The sequence below is a fragment of the Carcharhinus amblyrhynchos genome, chromosome 1 (genome assembly GCF_965287045.1).
Source record: "Carcharhinus amblyrhynchos chromosome 1, sCarAmb.v2.hapA, whole genome shotgun sequence".
Lineage (NCBI taxonomy): Eukaryota > Metazoa > Chordata > Chondrichthyes > Carcharhiniformes > Carcharhinidae > Carcharhinus > Carcharhinus amblyrhynchos.
The window spans coordinates 138,635,570-138,648,035 of record NC_137324.1 but is presented as its reverse complement, the minus strand read 5'-3'; the positions used below and the strand labels follow the sequence as shown (position 1 = coordinate 138,648,035).

The window sequence follows — 12,466 nt, the reverse complement described above, 5'->3', positions numbered from 1 at the left end:
CGTCCATTGTGGGCACTGAGTGAGTTGGCATGAAGAGTGTAAGAGTAAAGCGTGAATTGGCACCAAATTGGCTTAGGAGCTATAAAGGGCCATGGAGAAGAGCAGGGATCAGTGCTAACTGCCTTCATGGTCCTGGAAAAATAGACTGGGGGCAAAAATCTACTTTTCATAGAATATACCTATTTGACTGTTTTCTGTTCAGAATGCTGAGGACCAGAATTTTGTTTTAATGCCAAAAAGATATGTGAAAGACTGGCCAGAAAAACATGCTCCATATAACAACAGTGTACAAATCACAATTCCTGAACCCCAATTGTTAGGTTGGTAAAAATTTGCACAAAGGTTAAATGTATACACCAAACCATACTGCGATTAAATTTCACCTGATGTGAGATGTTGGCAGTTGCTGGTTATAGGTATGCCATTATTTAACTTCTGATTACTGCTCTGATGCTACAACAGACACCCAGTACTCAAAATAATGCCCGCTTACAAGATTCACAGTACATCACATTTTTTACATCTCAGTGTTTGAACTGGGTTCCAACAGGTAAATTTTTTGGATTATTATGTGCAATTAACATGGATAAGATGACCAAATCAGAAAGCCACATTATGAATATATAAACATAAATGAAAATATATTTTAAGACAAAGTACTTTTGCTCATGACAGAATTTTCATACTAAGAGCACAATTCATTTCAAAACATAGTGATTTCCAGTAGCCTGTGTTCACTTACAATTAATTTAACCGAGTCTCCCAGGACTATTTTTGCTTGCTTATTATAGCAGAAATTTTATTTCACTAAGCTCTAGTTTAAGATTCCCAGTGGAGACAGCAACCGTTCTTACTGAAGGCACTTCACAGACACAGAAACAGATTCAACACTGAATGTCACAAATTTCATCTGTAGCCAATTTATCTGCCGACTGATCATTATTCAGTATATCCCGACATCATAAATGGGTTAAATCTGATTGCAAACTATTGAAAGTCACTTTTTCTTAATGCAATGCATTCTTAATGTCATCTGTTTCTGAATCTCCTTCAAGAGAGCTCCTTTAGCACAATGGTTAACCCTGCTGCTTCACAGCGCCAGGGACACAGGTTTGAATCCAGCCTTGGATGACTGTTTATGAGGAGTTAGTGCGTTCTCTTTGTGTCTGCATTTGTTTCTTCCCGGTGCGCCGATTTTCCTGCGGGTGTACTTGTTTCTACCAGGTATTCCAGTTTCCTCTGAGTGCACCAGTTTCCTCTAGTTTCCTCCGGGTCCTCCAGTTTCCTCCAGATGCTCCAGTTTCCTCCCACTCTCCAAAGATATGCAGAGTAGGTGCATTGGCCAGACTAAATTCCCCCGAATTTGTGGATGCACTAGGTTCCAGGGATGGAGTAGAGATTTGAGCCTGGGTGAGATGCTCTTCAGAGGGTCAGTGCAGACTTGATGGGCCCAATGGCTTCCTACTGCACTGCAGGGACTCTATGATTCTAAGTCCAGCGGAGACACAACTGTTCTTATGGTTGATTTTGGGAAGTGAAATAGTAGCTGACAGTGCTGTGGGTGGCTGATGTGCATTAACTTAAATGATGCATCGAAAACATTTGTAGCTAATTAGTGTCAATCCTATATGGCTAGATGCATCAAGAATGTGAACTTTCCTGATAGCCAGGTTGAAAAGAATAGGTAATTTCACTGTAGTGAAGTATCTATGTAGTATGATCCCAAACACATTTCATAGTTAACAATTCATCAGTCATGGTATATTAGAATGCCTTTCCCCTGCTTAAATGAACACCCAACATTGCCTGCTTGTACCTGTGAACTTTGGGATATATGTCTCTTACTGACTTATAAAAGAAAGAGGAATCACATGAGTGATATTCCAAAAGTAGTTTGTCTGAACGCTGCTCCTTAAATAAATTATTTCAAGCCTATTTGTCCTTTTTAATAGTGAAGAATGAATGCAGACTACAGCATCACTTACAAGGTCACTAAGCGCTAGAACACCCCATTGACAAAAATTGTCACTCATCAGGAAATCAAATACTATACCCAGACAGATTTGCATCAGTAAGATTAAATATCTTTAGTGCATGTAGAAGGCTCTACCAACTCAATAATGCTTTGTTAACCAAACTATAATTATTCGTTTGTGCTTATATTCCTTTTAAATTTTGGACTGACTAAGCTTTCCTGGGCATATTTTAACCATAGCTTATCCATAACAAGTGTTCAAACTGTGCCAGCTATTGGCAGCTGCTGCAGAAAAGTTGCTTGAGCAGACAAATTGCTCTAATTAATCTACCTTGCTCTCTCCCTGCCAAGCTGTCGACAAAGGCAAACTGGCCTGGGCTCAATATTCCTCTATCACTTCTATTCAGAAGAACAGGCCAAAAACTCTTTAACTATCAGTTTCAGAGCCAGCTTGTTAAGTGCTCATCCCTTCCAGCTGTAGGTTTGTCAATGTTAATTATTGCTAACAGTCTGGTATGCATATATATTCTTACCTGGTTTTGCTTTCAAATGACAGTTTTATTTTGTATACACCCACCATAAAATCAGTCAGTTTAATTATGATGGATATCTACTGCCCCTTAGCTACTTCAAGCACAGCTCATTTTCTTTGATCACTTACAACAAATTTTCCTATGGGTAGAGATTCTGCCAGAAGAAAGCTATTTTACATTGTAAGACTGAAATAGTAAAACAGATGCGTAAAGAAGAAAATCAGCTAAAAATATAGCATGATATAATTCCCTCATCTTCCATTATTTTTACTGACCTATAATTGTGCTCGTCTATCAATTATATTCTGTATAATATCTATTATTAGCAGAGTCAAGGATACAGGTTATGGTTAAATAACAAAAATGCAGGAGAGGACATATCAATCTTGATATAGGGAAGATATAACCAAGAAGGTAGATGAGGGCAGTGCAGTTAATGTTGTCTAAATGGCAACGTTAACTGCACTGCCTTGTTAAAGTCAGTTTAACAAGGCCTTTGACAAGGTACCACATGGTAGGTTGCGGCATAAGATTAAATGTCAAAGGATCCAGGATAAAGTATCTAAATGGAATCAAAATTGGCTTTCTGACAGAAGCCAGAGGGTGGTTGTAGAGGATTGTTTTTCAAATTGGAGGCCTGTGACCAACGGTGTACCTCAGGGATCAATGCTGGGCCCCCTGTTATTTGTCATTTATATTAATGATTTGGATGAGAATATAGGAGGCATGGTTAGTAAGTTTGCAGATGACAGTAAGATTGGTGGCATAGTGGACAGTGAAGAAAGTTATCTCCAATTGCAACGGGATCTTGATCAATTGGGCCAGTGGGCTGACGAATGGCAGATGGAGTTTAATTTAGACAAATGCGAGGTGATGCATTTTGGTACCAGGGCTGGACTTGTTCAATTAATGGTAGGGTGTTGGGGAAAGTTACAGAACAAAGAGTTCTAGGAGTACATAGAAATCACAGAAAACCTACAGTACAGAAAGAGGCCATTCGGCCCATCGAGTTGTACCGAACACAATCCCACCCAGGCCCTACACCCACATCCTCACATATTTACCCACTAAACCCTCTAATCTACATATCTCAGGATACTAAGGGCAATTTTTTTTTTTAAGCACGGTCAATCAACCTAACCTACACATCTCTGGACTGTGGGAGGAAGCCAGGGCACCTGGAGGAAACCCACACAGACATGAAGAGAATGTGCAAATTCCACACAGACAGTGATCCAAGCCAGGAATCGAACCCAGGTCCCTGGAGCTGCGAAGCAGCAGTGTTAACCACTGTGCTACAGTGCCACCCTGTTCATAGCTCCTTGAAAGTGGAGTCACAGGTGGACAGAGTGATGAAGAAGACATTCGGCATGCTTGGTTTCATCGGTCAGAACATTGAATACAGGAGTTGGGATGTCTTGTTGAAGTTGTATAAGACATTGGTAAGGCCACACTTGGAATACTGTGTACAGTTCTGGTCATCCAATTATAGAAAGGATATTATTAAACTAGAAAGAGTGCAGAAAAGATTTACTAGGATGCTACCAGGACTTGATGGTTTGGGTTATGAGAGGCTGGAGCATAAGAGGCTTTTCTCTGGAGCATAGGAGGCTGAGGGGTGATCTTACAGAGGTCTATAAAATAATGAGGGGCACAGATAAGGTAGATAGTCAATATCTTTTCGCAAAGGTAGGGGAGTCTAAAACTAGAGGGCATAGGTTTAAGGTGAGAAAGGAGAGATACAAAAGCTTCCAGAGGGGCACCTTTTTCACAGGGTGGTGAGTGTCTGGAACAAGCTGTCAGAGGTAGTAGTTGAGGCAGGAACAATTTTATCTTTTAAAAAACATACTGATACATGGATAAGATGAGTATAGAGGGATATGGGCCAAATGCGGGCAAGTGGGATTAGCTTAGGGGTTTCAAAAAATGGAGGCATGGACAAGTTGGGCCAAAGGGCCTGTTTCCATGCTGTAAACCTCTGTGACTCTTTTAACTGAAGTGCCTACTTTTATGAGAATCTGCAGGTTCTAACTGCAGCTTTTTGAAATGGATTTTCTCTTTGATCTGAAGACCTTGCTAGAAAGACCAGGTGCACAATCTGACTGCATCATTTTTCATAATGGGTCCTAATCAACCTCTCATGCTGGAATCGCATGACTGCACTGAAGGTTGTTTTCAGTGATTCAACCAGAGAAGAAGTCGGCACAACTCAGAGATTATCTTCCAAGGGGTCCTTAATGAGGGCCTTCTACCAAACATGTCTTGTTTCTCTGGATAGACATTATGACCGTACCGAGGTGGGGTGTTTTGCTGCCCCATATTGGAGTGTCTCTTTTGTGGGTGGGAGGGCAGTCAGGCCTCTGACTGGGGGAGGTGGGATGGGGACCTCGGGTCACCCTCGTGCCTGCATGGTTTGAGGTGACCCGAACCTTTAGAGGTTGGGGGTGGGAGGGGAAGGTTCCCCCTCTAATGTGGAGGGTTGGAAGTGCTGTGATTCAGATGTCGTCCAAGTAAACTGCTTCAAGAGGAATCCTCTACAACAGATTGTCCACCTTCCTTTGAAAATAAATCACCAGACTGGAGGACTCCCATCCCAGACAGCTGTATTTGGACAAATCTTAGAGAATGTTGATTGTGACATACTGTTTTGAGTCCTCTTCTAATAAGAGGTGTTGGTAGGAGTGGCTTGTGTCAAGCTTTGAGAAGGTCTTGCCTCCTTCAGGTATTGAAAGCAGATCTTCTACCTCTGGCAATGGGTAAGCATCCAACTTGCAGCTTGATTAATTGTAAGTTTATAAACCCCCCATATGCACATAGTATTGTCACTTTTAAGAGCAGGAACAATTGCCCAACATGAGAACACAATGGGCTCAATGATTCCAAACCTCTGAAGCTGCTCCAGCACCTCCTCCACTTTGCCTTTCATTGCGTTGGCTGCTGTCCTAGGCTTGAAAAAGCAAGTTGCAGCCCCAAGGATTGTTCAGGTTATGTTAAATAGAGAGAAACAGAAACTCCGAATCTCCTGATATGTTAATTAATGTTATTATCAGGGAACATTAATCCACACACAGAAATATAAGCATGAGGTTACCAAGTCAATGCCAATGATGAGGTACCACCCTCAAGCATACTTAATCAGAGTGCACCGAAAGTCATGGAAGCCTCATGCTATTTTCCAAAAGTAGCAGCAGTAGACAAGGATAACTTTGCACGAGTAGGCTCAGAAAATCCCCAGTAGTATTGACTTTGTTTCATACTTAGTTCACTATTTACCACACTTTCATGCTGGTGGATGTTGCAGTATCATTGACTTCAGTGGCAATAGAAAATTGGAAGAGATGCAAAATCAGTTTGTCAACTCATTGTCAGCCTATTGCACAAAGTTATGATCTATTTTCATATCTCTCTCCGGTCGTTTCACTGGGGTGGGCAGCCTACCTGCCCTTGCAGGCCCTACATAGCCAATTAATAGCCTCATCCCAGAGCTTCCATTATTTTACCCACAGCGGGAAAAGGCCCCCAAAGCTTTAGCTCTATTGGGTGGCGTCAAGCAAAAGGTTTACCTTCCCCAGGGCTCATTGGAGGCAACCCCTTCAAGGTGACACTCCCCCCCCCTCCCTTTAGCCCTCCTCTGAACCTCTCGATCCCAGGCCCTCATCCCCCTCATTGAGAATCGTGACCCAGACTTACCTGGGCTCCATGCTACGGTAGGATTGTCAATAGTCCCAGCAATGATCACCATTCCCAACTGGCACTGCTGGGATTACAGGACTGCTGGTTATTGAATTGGCTGGGAGCTCTTGGTGGCAGGACTTTCTGCCAAGATAAGGGACTAAGTCTAGCCTGAAAGCAATGAACACTGTTCCCAGCCTCAATTACAGGCAGCAAAAGTCCACTTGGATTATGGACTCTTGCTGTCTGCAGACTTTTTAAACTGGTGGAGACAGGGATCATGGCATCCTGTAACATCCAACCCATAAACGTGTTTCACCCATCACTGCTTAATCACCAGGATGTTCTGGATGAGAACATGTTCGAAAGATCTCATCTCTTGCTGATGCTACAGGACAAAGAGAGTAAATCTCTCCAAATGAAAGGGATAATAGCTATTGAAGGCTAAAAATATAACATAGACAAATGTATAATATGTGAAGTGTGTCTCCTGAATGTTAAATATTCTGATCTGCCGACCCAATTTATTCCCCTTGGAATGTGTCTACTCATTTATCACATTCTCGAAGCCAACCCAATTTATACACCATTGCAAATATAGCAGCTCAACTTTCATCGCCATTATTTTACAACAGCTGTGAATGGTAAAGGCAGTCAAAGGAATTCACTGGGAACTGGACTAGGATTATTGAAACTTGCTTGATTTTGGAGCTGGAGCAGCTGTCACAGAATATGTGAATGTGACGGGGAAGAGAGAAAAGAGAAAAAAAAGGAAGCAAAAAAATGAGATTTCATCCAGTTTATGAGAGTCCCATTCAAGTCCCAAACTCATGTTTAGACGTATATTCAAAACTACCCAGTAACGTAGGGTGCACTGGAATTCCTTGTTCGTAAAATCCCCCCAGTGCAGAAGAGGCTATTCGAACCATCAAATCTGCACCGACTCTTGACAGGATATTTTACTCAGGTCCTCTTTCCCTGCTCTATCCCTGTAACCCCACACATTTCCCATGGCTAATCCACCTTTCCTAAATATCTTAGGATACTAAAGGGGCAATTTAGCATGGGCAATTCACCTAACCTGCACATCTTTGGACTGTGGGAGGAAACTGGAGCACCCACACAGGAAACCCACACAGGCATGGGGAGAATGTACCACTGTTACCCAAGACTGGAAATTAACCGGGTCCTCGGTACTGTGAGGCAACAGTGCTAACCACTATACCACCATTCTGTACCCAATTCTAAAACATGCTTTCTGTCAGCTTTTCAGATTCTGAAGCAGTGCATCAAATTGAGTGTACTACACAAGGAATAAGAGTTGAGAAATTGAAACACAATGGGGCCAAAATTGCACTATCCCGGCATACTTTTGCTGTAACTCTGAGGCTAGATCTGCTTTAAGAGGTCTCAGTGCTCTTGTAAATAGAGAAATCCTTTCAAGCCCAGTGATATCAATGCGACAGGCAGGGGTCCCACTTGGACTCTTTTCAGATCCAGCTTGTCAGAAGCTTGTTGTAAGACCGGAGTACAAAGAAGGACACAGATGCACCACCTTTGAAAAAGATGTGCAGGTTAGGTAGATTGGCCATGTTAAATTGATTCTTCATGTCCCAAGATGTGTAGGTTAGTTGGATTAGCTAAGGTAAATGCATGAAGTTACAGGGATGGGGAGGGGAGAGTCGGTGCAGTTTTGATGGGCCAAATGGCCACATTCTGCCCTGTAGGGGTTCAATGGTTCTGTGGAAGATCTAAGTCAACAAAGTGACCCGGACTGTTAAAGTATGTGAATTTGCCCCCTAACAATGGGAGCCATTGAAACTGTGCATTTTGTTTGGATGGTGGCCCAGCGCCATTGGTTTCTAGAAAAGTTGGCAAGCAGGTACCAGAGATCTATACAAAGTGACACAATGTCAGTAACCCAGTGAGCTCTGCTGAGATCATGTTGAAGGGTAAATCCTGACATAACTTCGGGAATCTATGATTTCTATGTCATTTTCTATGATGACTATGTCATTTTTCTATAATGATGTTCTATGATTCTATGAATCACAAACTGAGGCTCTGAGAGTCCCAATTTTTCACTATTTAGCAAAATATTATAGAAATCTCACAATCCCACAACTCAGCTCAAGCTTTTGATGGTTTTCCCAGTTTCCTTTCAAATTCCATTAGCTTCACAAAATTCCAATAAATTCAGAATTAACATACAAGATCCAAATTGCTGTATATTTACCAGTCATTCGTAGTTAACGGGCAAAAATGTAGCCATTTTTAGAATGAATTCAGAATTTCTTACCCTTCATTTTTTCCTAAAGAACAAAGAAAATTACAGCACAGGAACAGGCCTTTCGACCCTTCCCAGCTGACCTAAAACCCCCTACTCTCCATTCCCATCCTATTTGTCAATTTGCCCCTTAAAAGTCACTATCATATCTGCTTCCACTACCTCCCCTGGCAGCAAGTTCCAGGCACCCACCACCCTCTGTTTAAAAAACCTGCTTTGTACATCCTGCGGAACAAAAGGGCCCATTAAAGGCAGAATGCAAACACAGTTTAATTTTCCCTTTATCTGCAGTGTAAATCTAATTTGCTCTCAGTTCTAACACGGTGAGTACACACTTAGCTTTCTCTCATTGCATTTCAATTATTTCCAGTTTGTCTTGCCCTGCGCTCTGTGGAAAACTCTTCAGAACATATTATTACTTTGAATATTAATAGTGGAAATATAAATTCCCTCTTGGAACAAGTTTCACCTTTTCACTGAAAGGATTCCAGAAGCCTGGAAAGGCAGTGTGTACTGGTTAACTAAAGTTTTCCATGCTGAGATTAATAGGATTTTGTTGGCTAATAGTATTCAAAAATATTAAGGTGAGTAAACAGGGTTCTGGTTTAATTTGGTTTGATTTATTATTGTCTCATGTATTAACATACAGTGAAAAGTATTGTTTCTTGCGCGCAATGCGGACAAAGCATACCATTCATAAAGAAGGAAACAAGAGCATGCAGAATGTATTGTTACTGTCACAGCTAGGGTGTAGAGAAAGATCAATGTAATGCAAAGTAAGTCGATTCAAGAGCTTGACAGCAGCAGGAAAGAAGCTGTCCTTGAATCGGTTGGTACGTAACCTCAGACTTTTGTACATTTTTCCTGACGGAAGAAGGTGGAAGAGAAAATGTCTGGGGTGCATGGCGTCCTTAATTATCCTGGCTGCTTTGCTGAGGCAGCGGGAAGTATAGACAGAGTTAATGGATGGGAGGTTAACAGATTGGGATACATTCATGACCTTTTGTAGTTCCTTAAATGGTTAGTTAAGGCACAGATCAGTCATGATCCACTTGAATGGCAGAGCCAGCTGGAGGGTCTGAATGATCCATTTCTGTTTCCTTATTCCTAAAGCTGTTTGGCCTTAAAGGGAATAAATTGCACATACTTGACAGTTTCTTTATCCTGTGGGCTAATTGCTGGATTTCTCAAAATCTATAGACACTACATTTTCACTTTCTCGTGGACATCCTGTACCTCACATTTTGCCTTGTCCTTGTTAATGGTTCTGACAGTATCAAACATATGTTGCAACAAAAAAAGGTCAAAAAAAGGAACTTCTCAAATCTGAAGTTCAGCTATGCTCCTCAGATCTCCAAGGAAACCCAGTACAACATTTGTCATGATGTGAAGGTTTCCCTTTCCTCATGGGCAGGAAGTAACATTCACTCAATACTTTATACTAAACAAAAATGATGAACTGTTGCTGTATTACCGCAGCATTTTGGATTTATGAGGCCAGATTTCAATTTATTACAAGCTGTGATGAAGTATCACCCAGATTTGAAATGTTGGCTCTATTCTCCCTCCATAGATGCTGTCAAGCCTGCTGAGATTTTCCAGCACTTTTCGTTTTTATTTCAATTTATTCTACTTGTATCCATCAAAAAGAATGGTTTGGGCAGATTTTCGGCAATAGAACATTAGCTTAATAAATTTCTTGGTTTGCAGTGATTTAGAAGAGGGAGGGTTAGCTTACCATTAGCAGAGTTCAATATTTCAGTATAGCCTCACAAAATGTCCCCAGTCAACACTGGTACCAAGCTGCGCTCCTAATAATGGAACACGACATGGCAGCTGTACAAGTTTTAAATTCTGGAACAGTAAGCACCCGAGGAGGATCCATTTGTAGAAATGACCTGGCACTGTGGCCATGGAGATTTTGAAGCTGAGTCTGCCTGGTTGGGCCCACTAAGATACTTGCAGCCACTTTAAAGCATAGAAATTGCTGCCAACAATATTAGTGAGCGATGGCTTCACGCATATTAACAAAGGCTGCATTGTCTATTACTTAAACCTCCATTAAAACAGCCAGATTAAAGAATGCCACAAGGCTACACTAAATCACCAGTAGTAGCTTCTAACTGAATGGTACCAATTCACCTGGAAGCAACATTTGATAGATGGATACAAGCTGACTGCTGCTGATCTATTTTACAATGCCGTCCAGTCTCTGTTGTTAAGGTCTCAAGCAGTTAAACAGTAAAATAAATTAGCCCCCAATAATCCTAAAAGCAGGTGAGAGTAGTTCCACTTCCTTATAATCAGCAAGTTCCTGTCAAATGGGCTGAAAGTATTTCTGATTTGCTTCAGGTGGAAGGATGAAAACTTTATAAATAACAAAATAGTAGTGTAGATCTATTACAAAACATTTCTTTCTTTGCATCCAACATTTATTTTACCATTAATGAAATACTAGAACAAAAGCTCAAATATCATCTGACTAAAATTAAAATTTCCTGCTAAAAATAAATACTTCTTGAAATTCTATGCTGAATTATGAATGGCTGAATCACCACAGTGAGTGCTAATTCAGACTTGAAGCCAGACCAGTGCCTTCAGCCAGACGAATTGCCTGAGTTTCACTTCAATAAGTTCTGCATTTTACAAGGTGCGCTAATTTGCACATACTAAATAAGAACTTAGATCTCTCAGAAACACCCCAAACACTACGTATAATAAAATGATTGAAATTAGTCACTGTACAGCAAATGGAGCAGTTATTTATGCACAGCAGAGATCCAAAGAAAATTATATCAATAACCAGTTAAAGTTTAAAGTTTATTTATTAGTATCACAACATTTCAATGAAAATCCTCTAGTTGCCACACTTTGATGCCTGTTCGGGAATACTGAGGGAGAACCTGGCATGGTCAATGCACCTAACTAGCACGTTTTTCGGATTGTAGGAGGAAACTGGAGCACCCAGAAAAAACCCACAAACACACAGGGAGAACTTGCAGATCCAAGCCGGAATCAAACCGGGTCCCTGGCGCTGAGGCAGCAGTGCTAACCACTGTGCCACCATGCTGCCCAAAAAAGTATTTTTGGTGGTATTGGTTGCAGCAGGAATATTGGGCAACATGCTGGCAGCATTCTTCTGCAAATAATGCAATTTCAGATCATTAACAAGGCTTCAGCACAACAGCTTTGAAGCTCTGACAGAGCGGCATTCCCTCAGCACAGCACTAAAATGACAGCCTAACGAATGGACTGGATTTTTCAGTCAGGAACATCATGCAGCTAGCTATGCTCACCTTCATTTACATGAAAATCAAATAGAAACTTCCGTCGACCACACACGTGCAGTTAAAATGAGGAAAGCTGCTATCTGAGATGATTTGCTCCTCAAAAGTTATGCAAGAACAGCATCTCACTGCCTGATTGACCATAAAGTGTTGAACAGCATAAAGTTTCTGTACTTACCTTATATAAACTCAACTCACCAGAAAAAGCTAGGGTTTGTTCATTTCAATTCAATATCCTCACTGAGTGATAAATCTTCATTACTCCCCAAAATCTCGGCCAAACTGAAAGTTAACTTTTACAAGCGTGGAGTCTTATTCCTTTCAGAATTCAACATTTTAAATTAATACTTAATTTAAGTATTAAATTCCCTCTGGGAGGAAGATGGTTCCCCCGCCTCAATAGCTGCCCTCCCTTCAGCCAGGCCGATCCTAATGCAGAGTGGCAGTGGGACATCCCACCCCTACCATTGCCCCAGGCCCTGCTCACAATAGGCCATGCCCCATGAGCACTGCCCACGGGCATTGGGCAGTGCCAAGGTGCCCCTGGGCATGGGCACTTTGCCCCATTGGCAGTGCCATGGGGCACAAGCTGACACTGCCAGGATGCCCATGGTAAGAAGTCTCACAACACCAGGTTAAAGTCCAACAGGTTTATTTGATAGCAAAAGCCATTTGCTTTCGGAGTGCTGCTTCTTCCCATTAGCTCCTCCCT

At 41.5% G+C, this 12,466-nt stretch overlaps 1 protein-coding gene across 1 annotated transcript in view; it reads right to left on the bottom strand.

Annotated features, from left to right (window-relative positions):
• The window catches only part of frem3 (Fras1 related extracellular matrix 3), a 170,715-nt gene that overhangs the window by 147,802 nt on the left and 10,447 nt on the right, over positions 1-12,466 (bottom strand). The gene's annotated exons all lie outside the window — the stretch shown is intronic.